Source organism: Pseudopipra pipra, chromosome 2, assembly GCF_036250125.1.
Source record: "Pseudopipra pipra isolate bDixPip1 chromosome 2, bDixPip1.hap1, whole genome shotgun sequence".
NCBI classification, from domain to species: domain Eukaryota; kingdom Metazoa; phylum Chordata; class Aves; order Passeriformes; family Pipridae; genus Pseudopipra; species Pseudopipra pipra.
The window spans coordinates 3,531,930-3,548,580 of record NC_087550.1 but is presented as its reverse complement, the minus strand read 5'-3'; positions in this window follow the sequence as shown (position 1 = coordinate 3,548,580).

The window sequence follows — 16,651 nt, the reverse complement described above, 5'->3', positions numbered from 1 at the left end:
GGTAACTGTGTAAGGCCCAGCTCCTTCTGGTCGTTGGTCCTTTGCTCTGCCATCACCTCTAACAGAGCTAAATCACGTGCCAAGGAGCCCAGAGCAGCCTGACAGGGCAGCACTTCAGCTTTTCCACTTGTTCATGCTCGAGTAATGTCACTCTTTGAAATCTTTCTCTGCTAAAATGTGTGAGTTGACATTAAAAATTAGTTGTTTCAGACTGATCCTGATTTGGGGGATCTTATTTCACTGATGAACTCACTTAAGATATTGACAAAATATAAGTATACCACTTACAATTGTGTTTCAGTGCTGAGGGTGGAAGCATATTTCAGCAGTGGGGTAATACTGAAATTGTTAATTGATATTTGCATACAATGAACTCACTGGCAGTAGCGCACTAAAGAAGAATATTTGTTAGAGAAGGTGAAAAAAATTGGATGCCTGCAGAACAACTAATTGAGCAGAAACTGTTGTTAGCAAGACCAAGAGTGTCTTTTTCAAGAATTAGAGTTGTCCTGGAAACAGGTGGAGGTTTTGGTTCTGTTTTCAGTCGTTTGAATTGTGTCTTCAGTGATGTGTATCTCATGTTAAATTCAGAGTTCCAAGGTTACTGTGCAGGGCTTTACACGGTATTACAATATAAACTTTCAGCATGACACTGCCTTTTATTCTTGAGAATACCTGGGCTTAGAAAACACTACCAATTTGAGAAAATTCTTTGCAATGGTGCCTGTTTCAACTTCTGCCTGTATAGTGAGAGGAATACAATGCATATGAATTATTTATTGCTAGAATCTGAGTTGATTTGCAATCATTTCAGAATTCAAGGCAGACAGGTAGTTGGTAGGGATTTTTTTGTGCCCTTTTTTTTTTCCCTAGTCTGAATACACAAGTATGTTTGTAGCTTGTATGGTTGAATTTGAGCCAAAAAAAAAAAAAAAAGGGGGTATATAGCTTGTACAAGTGCCAATTCTGAGTTTTTTAATCAGTTATGTAATTAATAATTTTCACTGTTGGTGGTTTGCAGCACAAATAGCAGTAATTAAATCAAAATAGTAATGACCAGAATACTGTACAATTTATCAAGGAAATCAAATGTAAGCTTTATTTTTTTCTCTTATGTGATAGGGGGTTGAAATCTTTGCAGAAGCATACATTTTGAAAGTTTTATATTTCCCTAGTAAATGAACAGAAGTAAACCAAGAAATATTCTAAGAAATTACCTGCATTCTTTTGATAGTGTGCTGCTGTTTTGGGCATTCTATAATTTTGTAGATCAAAGTACATTAAGAGAAGAGCGAGATTTTTCTGACAATTCTGAGCAGAAATTCTGTAAGAGGTTTGACTTCTCATGCTATGAAATGATCCACACCAATCAACTATCAATTAGATATATATTTTTATACAGAATCTGAACCTACATTCCAGGAGGGACAGTTTGGCTTTAAAAAAATAATCAGATGAATAGATCTGATCTATTCTCCTATGATGTGTGGGAACCATAGTATGGGGGACATGGAGTTCCATGTGGTCCATAGAATCACATCATTCAGGCAAACTTCCTCTCCCAATGGGATAAAATTCTGACTCCTAGTGCTACCCTAAAAAAATTTAAAAATCCAATAAAAATACATTTCCAGTGTTCATCTGGGTTTCCCACAGAATGGATAAGTAATGGTACATAATTCTACACCAGTAGCAAGTGATTCTGTGGCATTCTGTGTTGTGTTATGTTATATTTACTGCTCAGAAGTAAAAGAAAATTGTCACATTTCAAAATCAGTGTGTTTCTAGTAACGATTTCAAGAAATGTGGGAAGAATATCCACTTAGGAGATATGCATTACCTGTCATTTACATACCCAGCAGAGTATGGATTAACTGGCTAATAATTGCTAGGAATTTGGGTAGTTTAAAGCAGTGTTTTAATACCTCGTGGAGGAATATATTAGCACCTTCCTTTAGGATTACATCTGATATTCCCACCTTTGATTTAGCTTAACAATGAACAGCTGAATGCAATTGCACCACGAAAGCAGGGCGGGAAGCAATAACGTGGATGACCTTGCAAATGTGATGAACAGAATGGTTATGAGGTTGATCCCTGCCTGCTGCTGCTGTTATTTAAAGGAATGTCCAGAAGAGACAGAAGCTGTTATTTGTGCCTTATTTTACAGAGCATTTTATAGACCTACAGTCTAGGTATGCAGTTAAGGAAAGTGTTAGCAGACATGAAAACAACGTGTTTGGTTTGTTATTTCTCTAAAACCACTGCTGTCTAAGTACAAATGATTTTGAAGCCTTCAGTCAACTTCAATTCTCATTTCCATGACAAAAGCTCATTTAGTTTAAGCCGTCCTCTCTACAGAAATAACCTTCTTATTCAAGGGCAAGGTTATTTTACCAGTCAGATAGGAATCTGTGGATGTCTTCCAGTTCTGGCCTTGGCTGTGACACCTGACACTTGGTGAAATATCAGTGAGCTAATGAATGTTATGATCTGCTTCCCACAGCTAGAAATTTTTACTCTCTCAGTTTCTGACAGTCTCCATTTTGTCTACAGAGTTGGGAGATGTCCTAAGGACCATGGAAAGGGTTGAGACAATTATATCAATGTACTTGACCTATCAACCTTTTTTTGCATCTGTTTGTCCAGTCAGGAATTTTAAAAATAGCACTTTCTAGTTGAGTCTGCTGTTACCAGTATAACCACAATGGAAGTGATTAGTAACTGGTTGTCCTATGAGCTCTGATATATAAAGGCCACAACATTTCTGTCCCATCACTGTTGCAGCTTCTCGGTCACAAACAGCTCTCAAGTGAAATGTTTTGTCCAGCCTCATAGAAAATGTCTTGATATGGGTTAAGGAGAACATGTGCTGCCAGTTCAAGGTAGGTAACAAACCTGCTTCAGTGCAGGTGCTGAGACCAAGTCAAGGAAGGTAAAGGAAAAGTTTCTGCTTTGTCATGCTTCCACCCTGTGTGTTCATCACTTACACAAGTGCCATGCCATGAACAGAAGACAGCCACAGCTCATCCAGACAAAAAGAGCTCATTGGAGACAGAAAACCATCGTGTGTTTGGCTGCTAGGAGGCAAGTGAAATAGTGTAGGAGATGTCTACAAAAAGTAATAACCACAATGTGGACAAAGTTCTTTCTGTCCAAGCACATGAATATTGACAACCTGGGAAGTAGGTATCACTCATACGTTGACTAAGGCATTCACTTCACTATGTTTGCTGCAGTTTGGATTCCAGGTTTCAGCAGGGCGTGATGGTCCTTTTTTGACGTATTTATCTGTTGCATAAAAATGAGAAGCAGAGGTTTTGACAAGTACATTTGCAAAAGAGAGGATATATCTCTTTTTTGGGGCTAGAAAGGAAAGTGGTTAGATATACCTCGATTGAAGCAGTTGAAATTTGAGGCTTATTCAACTCCTATATTTTTTCCCCCTTTTGCATAGCATGGAGATGACTTGACTATTTGAAAGGTAGTACTCTTCAGTACAAAAGGATAAGTACTCTTTGACAAAGCCTGTAGTAATTTTGTGCTGTTCAGTGCTACAGCAAAAACAGATGTGATTTTGGTGTGGGTGTTGTGTTTGGGTTTGTGGTGTTGCTTTTTTTTTTTTTTTTATGGGAACACCTACATAGTTTTTCTTGCTGGCAGCAAGGTGCCATCACAAGACAACGTGCATCAGCAATATAGGGACTTCTCCTTACTACATGGATATATAGTTTTTTGTCATTGCTCATGCTGTTTATGCTTGGAATTGGGTTCTTTATGTATATACAGGGAAACAAATAACTGGTGCAATAGGAATTAGAGGCCAGAAGGCACCTTTGGGATGAAACCATTGTCTGAAAAAAACTTTGACAAATAAGTCTCCTGAAAAGCTGGCTAACAATGAGGAAATATAAAACAACCAAGCATCCTGCAAAGATATTTGATGTTTCTAGTAAAGAGCTCCTCTTCATAGGCTAGACAGCTTGATTTGTTGTACTTAATGTACTTTTGAATTCTGTATTACTTCATGGTTCAGTATAGTTGACTTCAACACAAAGTCCAGTGTTGTTATAAAGTACAAGTAGAAGAATGTTTTATTTTTTTGTTAGGGATTTTGAGCTGCTGGTATTTTTGGGGGGTGGAAATACTAATGGCTGAATTCTGATCCACTAGAGACAAGGAGCCTGTACTTGTGTACCAAAGGCCATGTCTAACAGTGAGTACTTTTCCTCTTGAGTGGCAGGCACAGGAAAACACAGTTTTCATCTTCAGAAATTGCACCTGTACTACTGCTGCTCAACCACGGACAGTTCTAGGAAAAAGAAAAGATGATCCAAATTCAAAGCTATCTTTACCACAAGCCAAAATTTTAAAGGCAAAATACTACACATAAGTAATTCCTATTTATTCACCTGGAACACCCAGCAATGTGACGAAAATGACTTTACCAGACAATTAAATGAAAATCCAGTCCTTCAAACTGCCTCCACCACTCTCCATCGTGCCAACATGACCAAAATGGTGTAGATCATAGAATCACAGAAAGGCTTGGGTTAGAAGGGATGTTAAAGACCACCTGATTTTAACCCCACTGCTGTGGGCAAAGACACCTTTCATTAGACCAGATCACTCAGAGCCCAACCCAGCCTGGCTTTGATGTGTGCTCTCTTCCTGAAATGTTAATTTAAAACAGCTAAAGAACCATCCTGGTCTGCTGGAGTCATCCCTCTGAGGGGAAGCCCTGGGATGACCTCCTGTTTCCCTTGCAGCTGGGGGAGGGGGGGTAAGGACAGACAGCCCAGGGCAAGGGGCTGCTCTGTCTAAATGGGATTTAGCAACCTGTGGGCCAGAATCCCTCAGAGGTAGGGGATGAGGCTCATCTGCTCATCAAGAGAACAGTGGGAGACTAAGTCTTGCCTTATTCCTCCCAGAGAATGAAAAAGCGTGGTTTTGAAGTCTGTAGTTCCAAGACTCCAAAATGGAGAGGGTAATTTTAGGTTTTTTGGGCTTTTTTAATGACATCCCACACAGAAGACAACTGCAGGCAGATACCTATCACAGGAGCTGGTCATAATTTCAGTTCCTGGCATTAAATCAGGATTCATTCTAAGGTTGTTTAGTATATTTTTCTTTATTTAAAGAGAATGATGTTATTTTGCAGGCTTATTTTCTGGCATCAAGTGCTATAAAATTCTCTGCAGGTTTATCTCTGTTTATAGAGCATTTCCTTTTAGGGCATGACCTGGCAAAAGAAGGCAACTAATGTAGTGTTAAACAAACTTAGCAGTCAGCATACTCAGGGCTTGGCAAGCATGATCAATATTGCAGTGTCTTTTATCTTGATATATCCATTTTTAATAAGATAAAAGTCAAACAACAGAACAACAACCTCTTAAAAATATTTTTTTTATTTTTTTTTAAATTGATGAATTTTGGAAAATAAAGAAAATAATATAAGTGGTCAATGAAGGGGGAAAAAAAAGAAAAAAATCCATCTCCTTGTGCTCAGAGGATCAGTGTTTCTTTCATATTATTTACCTTGACTTCTTTTTTCATTATTTTCATGAAAGCACTGTTCTAGTGCTTCACTCTCTCTTAAGCTCCTTTCAAGGGAGCTGTTAACTTCAGGAGAGCAAATTTCCTGTTCTGCAAGCCTAAAGGTCTACAAATTTGTCCACATTTTCTGTTTTCTACAGAAGAAATGCTCTGTCCTGTACCTCAGGACCTGGGAAGCAATGGGGAAAGCAAAGCAGTAAACAGATTTACTACCTTCACTCTTATGCAACTTCCACTTCCTAAATATTCAACTTCAATACTCTAATGATTTCCTTTTGAATGAAACTCATTAAAATATATATATACATATCAGGGAAGTTGCATAGAAAATATTAGGTGAAAACACCTCTTCCACAGGCACAGTGTTTTTCAGAACTGCCATTTCAAATCTTTCTGCTGTTTTTGAATCTGTAACCTGAATTTTGTGTCTTGTATGATCTAACTATGTAGTTCAGGTTGTAGCTTGACCTTAATTTTCAGTATTCTCTCTTCTGCTGCTTTGTAAGTAACAGAAAAGAGAGATTTTGGTGTCTGGAGTGTAAAGAACAGATGCTCCTGTTGACTTGTGTTTTGAGTTTTGTGTGTTGAGGGAGGAGGGGTACTTGAACATTTTCCTAAAAAATAATTTCAGAGTTCATCCAATGTCAGTTTTCCCTGTTCCTGCACACTTCAGTAGCACTGAGGGGTCTCACCCATGAGTTACCTCAGGTGTTTTTCCCTGTGTTTGCCATACATTTTTTGCTTATTAGCAGTAATTAAATATAAATGATGAAAATAAGATAGGAATAGGTAAATGTCCTACCAGAAATCAATGAAGACATTAAACTTTTATTCTTTCATGAAAAAATAATATTTTGTTTTCCAATGGCTTTTCATCCAGGGAATCTTAGAGCTTGTCAAGCATATACAACTCTTTTCAGAGATGGAACAACTGAAGGTCAGACACACAGCTAAAATCCCAACCACAGAGTACAACAAAAGTCCTAAAAACCAGTGGTCCCGAATTCAGGTACCCCCCACCCCACTAAAGGCAGTGAGTGGTGCTTTGGAACCTGAAACCTTTAGAGGAGTTTGGTTTTTCCCTTGGACATGCTACTTCCATATTCTGGGAGAATATCTGACTGTATTTGGGATGGTCTGCAAATTTGCCTTCTCCATCTCTGCTGAGACTACTGGTGAGAATGCCAGCATTAATTGGGATGGAGTTTGGTTTGTGGTCTGGATACCTGCCTGTCAGGAAATTAGTTGGAACAACTTGGTCTTCTAGGGATTGAGCTGAGGGAGAAAAACAATCTGTCTGTCTCAGTCATATTTTTTGCTTTGTACAAGAAAGGATTTTCCAAAGTCCAGATTCTGAATTCATCGAGAACAACATTTATGGGTTTCAATGGCAATTTTTCAGGAGCAAAGGCCACGTTTCTACATATCACATACAGGTAAATGTGATTTCAGGGTAACACAAAATTTAGGAGAAGAAGAACTCTAGAGCTTCTAGAATGTTTCCTTTACTGTTTTCCTGGAGAGAAGGCAGTTTTTCAGAGACTCGGTAGACCTGAAGTCCAAGAGTCTAGAAGACATCCTTGTAGACTGTCTTGTACCTGATGCTTGGATTTGTGGTTGGGTTTTTTTAATCTACTGAATAGCTTACATTCTGGAAAACAACTGTGCAGCTTCGCCAAAATGTTTGCTTTTAAATAAGAAAACATTAAGCAGAACTTGGAATATTGTCTTGTCTTTATTTGTTTCTGTTTTTGCTTTATTCTTTCCTTCTGTCTATGAGGATGTGCATTTGGAGCAGGGGCTAATTTAGCAGGCATTTCACAGATCACCTTCTGTTGTTTTATGAGCCACCAGCAGTTCATGAACTACAGACTGAAAAACAATTTGGTGTGTTGGGCTGGAGCCCTCTTCCCGTTTAATCATGCAGAGCAGTAGGATAAAATTTTGGCCTGATGTTCAAAACTGGAGAGAAATAGAGGGAGAGATTTGACTGATCATTTCTCCCAGTGTGCCATGAGTCCTGTTTTCTTGGCTAGTGGGTAATAGCCAGCTTATTCCCTGTACAACTAGAGGATTTGCTGCATAGGCTGAGGTGCATGGTAGAATGTACACACACATTTCTGTATGTCCTTGTGGCCACTTCCCTATGTTTTATGCAGCTTTTGATCCATAAGTAGCGAGCATTGTTTTATAATTAATTCCTGATTCACATTTGTCGAAGAGTATTTTTTTTCCAATTCTCTTTCTTTAAAGCATTCTAGATACTGGTGCAGCTCTCTGGAATGTTAATTATTTTCTTCGTGAGCTTGTTATTCTGTTAAATCACTAAGATTCAGAAAACATTCTTAGGGTTTGAGATACTCTGCCATTGTTACTACAATATGCACCTTTATGGTAGTATTTTTTGAACTATGAGCACATCAATGAATCTCCATGAGAGTCATTTCTATTGAAGGTCTATTTCCGATGCTTAAAAGAGATGATGGTTTCTCACTGTGTAGTTGGGCAGAGATCACAGTGCTAATATGAAAGCAAAAGCAAAACAGGTACCTAAGGGAAAGGATTGGGGAAAATAGCCAAGGTTCAGGAGCTTTCAAGTCTAAGGAAAACCTCAGCAGGGGAAACCTGAGGGATCAGAACCGTGAAAATAGGGACAGATGGTTTTTCTCGTTAAAACTCTCATAAGCTGTGCATTTCCTAGCATCTTATCTCTAGTTTTTATTCTCTTCTGTGCCCAGCAGAGTGCAATGCTTTCCTGCTCCATAACTGGGAATCAACATGCATCTTAGATGGAGTAGCCCCCCAGCAGAAAAAAATCCTGACTGGAATTCCTTGAAACGAACCCAGCCTTTTCAGCTTTAAAATCATAAAGATAGCCACCTGGATGAATAGCCAAGGAGCAGAATCTTAGAAAGAAGTCTCAGAAAGCATAAGATTTCACCAAAATGTACATTTGGGTTAGTAAAATAAAGCTGCAAAACGAGCATATTTGGTGTTAGACAGTGGGCAATCAAGGGAGGAAAAAAAAAATACTACCACTGCAAGGAAAGCTTCACACATGAGCCAGTGATCCGTGGGAATGCAGACTTAAATTGTCTTGCACAAGAAACAACTTGGGTTTTTTTGGAGAGACTGTGGCTGTTTAGTGCCAGTGGAACAGGACTTCTTGCTTTATTAAGCTCGTATTTGAAAAAACACAAGGGTGCATTGCTTGATGGATGAGGTGCAGGCTCAGGTCAGGCTCTGCTCCCACATATTTACTCCATAACCCTGTGCTTGGGCTACTGCAGTGGAGCTCCTTCCCTAGGGCACCCTGTGTAGGAGTGCAGTGTAGTGTAGGAGTGAGGGGAGGACACAGAACAGGTCCTTGCTCAGGCCCAAGCAGGGAGTTTTAAGCAGTCATTGTGTCATTCAGGGTAACTTGTGCCTCAAGGGTCTCAGTTGAAAGAAACGTTTGGGGTTATATATTTTCTAAACTGCTTCCAGGCAGCACTTAGTGTTAGGAGAAAGGACTTTGAGAAGTACAGGTGACAAAATCTGAGTGGCTATCACACCTTAACTTATATTTTCGAAGTTTTCTTTTTTGTGGAGGAGAAAATTAAGAGTGTCAGAGAACTCCAACCGGAGGAAGACAACTACCACTGTAGGTTTCATAGTTTGATGTCATCCCCTTAAAACGACTCTTGTTCTTCCCAAATGAGCAGCCACTTTCCTCGTTTGATATGAAACTTTTTTTTTTGACAGTGTATTTCTATACATAACAGTGAGGATTTTGACTTCTGGGCTCCAGGAGTAAAATCAAGCAGTAAAATTGCTGCTCACTGCTTTGAAACAGTGTTTTGTGTATTCTATTCTGTCAGATCTCTGCTCAAATACTCTGTCATTAGCACCCACTTCTCCGCTACAGACCGACACAGAAGAGTATCAAGACCTGCAAAACAGATCTATTAACAATTTAACCGGGTAAACAACCACGTGTGTGGTGGCAGCCCCGGCTCAAAGGTCTGTGAGATCACAGGATGGTTTGGAACTGATGTGAAAGTGTGCTGATTCCTTCAAAGAGAGGTCAGAATGGAAGTTCTTGCGCTTTTCCCTTCAAATTAGCACACACTAATCTTTGTTCCCTTTCAGTGCGGGAGGTTTACAGACTGGGAAAAGCGGAGGTGCGAAGAGCTTAGTCTGGAAACAGAATAAGAGCAGTATCCAGCCGTCTTGAACATTAGTACTGACCCTTCACTTAAGACATTGATTCAGCACATGAATTGCATGTTGTTGCATTGCATTGCAGCTGTTGAACTTTGAGTTGAACACCCACACGCTGTCTGAGGTGACACCTGGGTTGGAATGGCTTTTTCCTGCAGGTTTCTTGTGCCGTCTCTTTAAGTTTGGAAGCAACACCATAGTGACATAGGACATAGAGGGTAGAGGACATGGCTCCAAGCTGCGTCAAGAGGGGGGTTCAGGCTGGGCATCAGGAAGAATTTCTCAATGAAAAGGATTGTTAAGCATTGGAACAAACTGCCCAGGGAGGTAGGAGAGCAATCAAGATCCACAGAAGCGATCGAGAAGCAACTGGACCTGTCCCAGTGCTACAGTCTAGTTGATGAGGTCTAGTTGATGATCTAGATGATCAGGTCAAAGGTTGAAATCAATGATATTGGAGGTCTTTTCCAACCCTGATGATTCTGTGACAGTGATCCCTGTAGTGATATAGCGTCCCCTCCTCAGCCATCATTCAGCATTTAAAGTTCTTTTTCTGTTTGTCTGCAGAACAATCAATCAGTGCTTCTTTATGTTTGTAACAGCCCTCCTTCTGCTTTTAGAAAGTGAAGAACTGTACACCAGGCAGAATACCACTCTCTCCTTGCCCTTGACTCTTCAGTATGGGAAGTCTTTTGAATGGTTCACTGACACTTCCATGATTTGGCTAGTTCAAAATTGTTTGATTCTTTAAGCACCCTCTTCAAAAAAATGAGTATTCACATGCTAGCACATGAAATGACTGTGTGTAGAAACCTGGTGGGGAGCCAGAACCTTATCTGCCACCTAGTGTTTGGAAAGTCTTGCTAGTTATGGCTAAAAGTCTTGCTAAAAATTCTCTAAGAGAAAAGCTAAAGAATACACAACTCTGTAGCAGAAATGTCCTTTATTGCTCTCACCCCACACATTTCTAGGCAGAAAATGTGGAAGAAACTACCATGTAGTAGCTTCCACTCACTAAATGAACTTTTTGCTAGAGCTATTAAAATTTTGGCTAAGTTAGCTGTGCTGTGGATGGACTTAGAGACACTCACCTCTTTGGAGGAAGATATAACCCACATGCACTAACTGTTCTAGGGACTTTTGTCATGAAGTGATGATCCTACCACTATGGACAAAATTTACAGTAACAATAATTGTGAATGTCCCTGACTGCATTAGAGGTGGGACTGACTTGGACCAAGGGTTTACAGAGCATGTAGGGCATCTTTAAATGATGTTTCTAAGTGCTTCTGTGATTAGAAAAAATACTGTATTGAAACCTGGATGGACAAAGAGTTGTAACTGTGGTGTGGTTGAGATGGGTTAAACTGTTCCCACAGGTTTATCAGCTTATGCTCCATGAGATAGAAAGGAATGTACTAAGCTAAACAGCATGAATGGAGAAACTTTTCCTCAGTGAGCAATATGCTCATCTAAGAGCAATTATGATTTAGTTCTGCAAGACACCAAACAAATAAAGCTTTGAGACCACTGATGATGTTTAAGACTCTAGAGTGTTGAACCCTTTGTATTCAGAACATGGTCTAAGGCTTAGAGTTTAGCCCATGAGAGAATTAAGTTTGTCCTGTTGTTCTTTCACTACTTTTACTATAGATATGTACATGAGACACTTCTATCAAAGGATTAAATGAAATACTTAGAGGCTAATTCTCTCAGCTTTACTGAGGTAGTCAGCTTAATTTATTGTTCTTGGCTTATACAGATAGTAGTTCTCACCAACTAACTTATTTTCTCAGCAGGTGGTGAGATAATTAAACTGGATATTTTATTGCAATGAAAGCATGAATTTTTTTGTGTTTTCCAGGAATCATTCATATTTTAAATCAGTGTATGAGAGCAGTAAAAGTATTGGGAGGGGGGGAAGGGTGATGGAAATGGCTTAAGAGTGTTGGAGAAAAGTTTTATTCCTTGGAGCATCTGACCTCTGCATGTGGACTGTCCTAATTCTTCTCCTGTCTATCACACTGAAGTCTGTATGTTGGTTCCCTTGGCACCTCACCCTTGTTTTCCCTTGGCTGAGATTATGAGAGATAAAATACGATTTTTATATATATAGGTGTATTGTGAAGTTGTAAGATATCCAAGTTCCAAATGGGACTGGGTATCAGGGTCTCTTTCGGCTGGATAAGGGAAATATAAAAGTTCTTAAAAATTAAAATCTTTCAGGGCCATGTGGAAATTTTGTACACAGGGGTTTCTTCTCTCTCTTTGGGCTAAGAACAAAGGAAGATCCATCATTTTTGACAGAGGACGCCTTGGAATCACAATGCAACTGGAAGGAAGGGAAAGCCCCTTTTTCAGAGGAAAGAAACCTTTTTAGGCAAAAATGAATATATTAAACTTATCTGAAAAGGGTGGGATTTTGTGAAGCTATGAAATGTATGGAATTTAAACCCAAAGGGTCTTTCTCACTGGAAAACTCAGTGTGAGATGAGACCCAGCACGCTGAATAAATCCTTTCTTTTGTTTCATGAGTTTTTGCCATCTTTCAAAATTCAAATGAGAGATATTTCTCACAAGATGGTGCTTCCATTGCACAGATAAAATCACACTGTGTTACGAGTTCCCCTGCAAAAGCTGCAGTGTTGAATGACTGTTTGCACACACAGTAACCATGAGGGAATTGGGTAAAGAAAGAATCAGTGCCTGTTGAGATATGCACCCTGCACGTCTATAAATAACCTCTTAATGCATTATGAAGATTTCATGGAAAAGCTCTCAAGACAAGTCAGGTCATCTGGAGAAAGGAGAGAAATCTCCATCTGCAAGATGTGCCTCTTATGAAATTACAGAAAACAGGTGTGTTGTATCCTGAGACGTTTGCCCAACATCACACTGGTATACCTTGAGTAGGTTCCTGAAACACTGTGTTCATGTCCCAAAAAATAATGCAAGGTTCATGCTCTCTTGCTTTAAAAATACAGATGGTGCTTTCATGGGCCTCTCTTTCCAACAACGGGCCTCTCAAAACCTTATCTGAAGACACTTGTTTTTCGGGGGAGATGGAGAAACGTTTTACAGGCACGTGGCCAGGTTGCTTTTGAACTGATGATGTTAATTGTGCAGAGAAGTGTTAATGGCTCTTCAGAGCTCCCGGGGAGGGAACAGTTTTCACTGAGAAAATGTGTACATAGACCTATTAAGTCTGACCCTGTTGTCCTGCATCTGTTTTATGGTCAATGGAGAGAAATGGGCACTTTCCCTTCCAATTCATCTCATTTGGGGGGGGAAGGGGAAGTAGTCTAAAGAGGATCAGATAATTGGGCCCTGAAGTACTTATTTCTGGCTATTGATTATGAAGAGAGTCTGAGGTGACAGGCTCAGCTACTGGCACCTTCACTGCGGATTTCTAAAGTTAAGTGAGATAAATAGGCTTTGGAGATAAATGGAAAATGAATCTCACTTTAACCACCAACATTCCCTACCCCCTGCCCTGTTCTTGACTCTAATTTTAAGAACTGAGGTGTTTTATATACTTTCCTCCACCCTGAGGTATCCACCCAACACTACACAGAAGATCAAAACCAAGCAAGCTCTGGTAGCAGAGTCTTTCCACTGACTCCTCTGCTCCTCTGCTTTTTTATCTTTCTTACAGTCTGTTAATTTCTTGTATTGTAGGGCCTGAGGTGGCTTTTTTGTGGTTGTTGTTGCTGGAAGGTTTATTTGTTTGAACAAATCAATTATTTTAAGGAAAAAAACTAAGAATTAAATGAATTTGAAGGTGATAACGTTGCCTTTGTGGTCAGTGGTCATTAGCATAACCTTCACCTGTCATAGAATCATAAAATGGCCTTAATGATTATCTAGTTACATCCCCCTGCCATGAGCAGGGGCACCTTCCACTAGACCAGGTTGCTCAGAGCCCCACCCTGCCAACACCTGAAAATCTGTCGAACACAGTTTTGCACTTTTTTGGATGTGTTAAGAAAGACAATCCGACTGCATTATAAGTTTGAGGCTTTATTCTTCGTCCTCGTTGTCCCCGGATAAATGGCAGAAAAAGGCATGGAATGTTTACATTAACATACTTTTATCACACTTAGCGCATTGATATCTAAGGTACAGAAAAGAAAGCACAAAGGGTTGTGTGCTTTTTATACTGTTACACACATTTTTTAAGTTTACACACTTCTTTCAAACCTTTTAATAACACACCACTATTGTTCAATATATACCGGTACATATTCTATAAGTGGTGTTAGTCTAAAACAGTTTTCTCTATCTTATTTTTATCTTTAAGTGCAGGTACCCAAAGCAGGTTTTCCTCCCCAGGAATTAACAGTTTCTTTTCTCTCCTTCCCAGGCTGCCCAAGGTCTTTTAGTGAATTCCTGCGTTATCTCAGAGGCCTCTGGCTGAGCCGCTGTTTCAGGGCCTCTACCTGGAACACCTGTTTGGTTCCCTACACCACCCAAACCGGCCTTGAGCACTCCCAAGAATGGGGGCATCCACAGGTTGTCTGGGCAACCTGTGCCAGTTCCTCGCCACCCTCGCTCTGTCCTGAAGGCTGGGGACCAGGAAGCATCAAACAGTATTGGGAATAGCTGAACCGGCGTGTGCTGAGGTTCAGAGCCGTGTCTGACATCCGAGACGGCGAGTCCCGAACGAACCTGCCGCAGCTCCGCGGGCTGTCAGGTGTGACGGGCTGAGCTCTCACCTCACCTTCCTCCCCCGCCGAGCTCCCAGCTCAGCTGCCTGTGTGTTTTCAGTCAAACCGCGAATGATGTGCGCCACCGAGACAGAAATTCTGATGTGCAAACCAGGTGTGCGCACACACGAAATGCGAGCGCAGCCTCCTCTTCCCGCTGAGAAACCGGGACGGTGCTTGGCCGGCTGTTGGGGGCTGCTCCCTGCTGGCAAGAACAGGGCATAACTTGCTTTTCCGCCTTTCAGGGAGCAGACCGAAGCGCAAATGAGCTGCAAAACCACATGGGCATTTCTTCTGATTAATTAATTTATTTATTTTTAATAAATTTATTTTTAATTTATTTATTTATAATTTATTTATTTTTAATTAATTTATTTTTAATTAATTTATTTTTAATTAATTTATTTTTAATTTATTTTTTAATTAATTTATTTTTAATTTATTTATTTTTAATTAATTTATTTTTAATTTATTTATTTTTAATTTATTTTTAATTTAGATGGTTGTTATTTTTCTCGAATATAATTTGCGTGGGTTTGCTGCTAGTTTTTTTGGGTTTTTTTGCAGATTAAGCAAATTGCCAAATATTTGAAAGCAACGTGTAAATTATATAAAATGCCAAGGCTCAGTTCTCATTTATTGTGGGTTTTTTAACAACTTTACCGATTTTTTTTTCAAAGGGACCTAAAAGACCTGAATTCAGCTATCCCATTAAAGCCCCAGACTTTCAAATTGCCTATAGCAGCTTTGGAGAGCTCACCCTGACATGCCTTTCAAAAGCTGCTCAGGATGAAAAGAGCATTATTTGGTGCCCAGAGCTGAAGTCAGCATGCAAAGAAATGGTATAATACACAGCCTTTATTTTGTCCAAAAAAGATACCTATCCTGTTAATTTTTAGGTTTTTCAATGTGTCATTCTCCAGAGAGTGACTAAGATGACAGGAAGAGGGAGGTGCTCTGGATTTCCTCCTGGAATTAAGTGTGACCACTTAACAGCCCGTGTTGTTTCTGCCTCGAATTCAAACACGCAAATTTTGTTGCAAAGCGTAATATTAATATTGTAGCCACTGTCTCTGCTCCATCAACTCCCTTTGCCTTCACAGCCTCTGTTATCTTGAAGATCTTATGCACCACGAGGCATTAACAGATTGAATCTCTGTGCAAGTTCAGAGGTGCACAGCAAACATGACAGAGGGTGAGGAGGTGTTCTTTGCTCTGGAAGGTGTAAGGTGTGGTGTGTGCTACAGCTCCGTACTGGCTGCCGTGAGTTGACACAGACCTGCTGGTTGAAGCAGGTCAGTTTTGAGAAACACGGCACCTGAGAGCCCCAGGGAGGTGTTGCTGGACTTTGGTAGCCCTTTGGTAGCCCCCAGTGAAGGGGATGTGCACCGGAGAGGGGGCCTCAAGCATCACACTGCTATCTAAATGCTCACTTGTAACTCCTGGCTTAGTGTTGCCGGCCTAATCTCGTTGTCTTCTGAATAACATGTACTTCTGCACAGTACAATAATTACCAGCTATCTCCTGGCAATTACTGATTGAAAATCCTGTAGAGTGTGTGCCATTCACCGCTCGAGCAGCGATTTGATACTTGTGAAGCAGGAGCTGGGTGTGGGCGAGGTCTGAGACATCCTGTGGCAACCAAGAGGAAGGGGAGACATCTCGAACACCTCGAGTGAGGACCTGCAGGTCAGATGCTTGAAGGGGACCTGCTGTAGCAGGGTGGTTTTACTGAAGGCCACAAAGTCTGTGCTCTCTGGTCCTGCTCCATGCCATTGCACACGCCTCTCGTTTGCCCCTGACAGGCACAAAATTAATTTTCAACTGGATCCGTGCATAGGGGTTCATGGGGCAGTCCCTCCTGCAAGGAGACCTACTTTCCATCCCTTCTACATGGGGACAGGGAGCACACAGGGTTCCCTCTGCCTCTTTTTTGGGTTTTGGTGGGTTTTTTTTGTTTAGTTTTGTTTTGGTTTTGTTTGGTTTGTTGTTTCTTTTTTTCCCTCTCCCTCCAGTTCATGAAAGGATTTTCTACTTCTCTACCCACTTTCCCTGTTGAGGTGTTTGGGTACTGGAGGTGGGGCAGGTGATTCCTTGGCTTTCAGCTTTGTTTCTTTCAAGGCATTAAAACAGATGTCTATTCCCTTCCTGACAAAAAATATGTTGAGTTATAGCTCGGGCTGCCT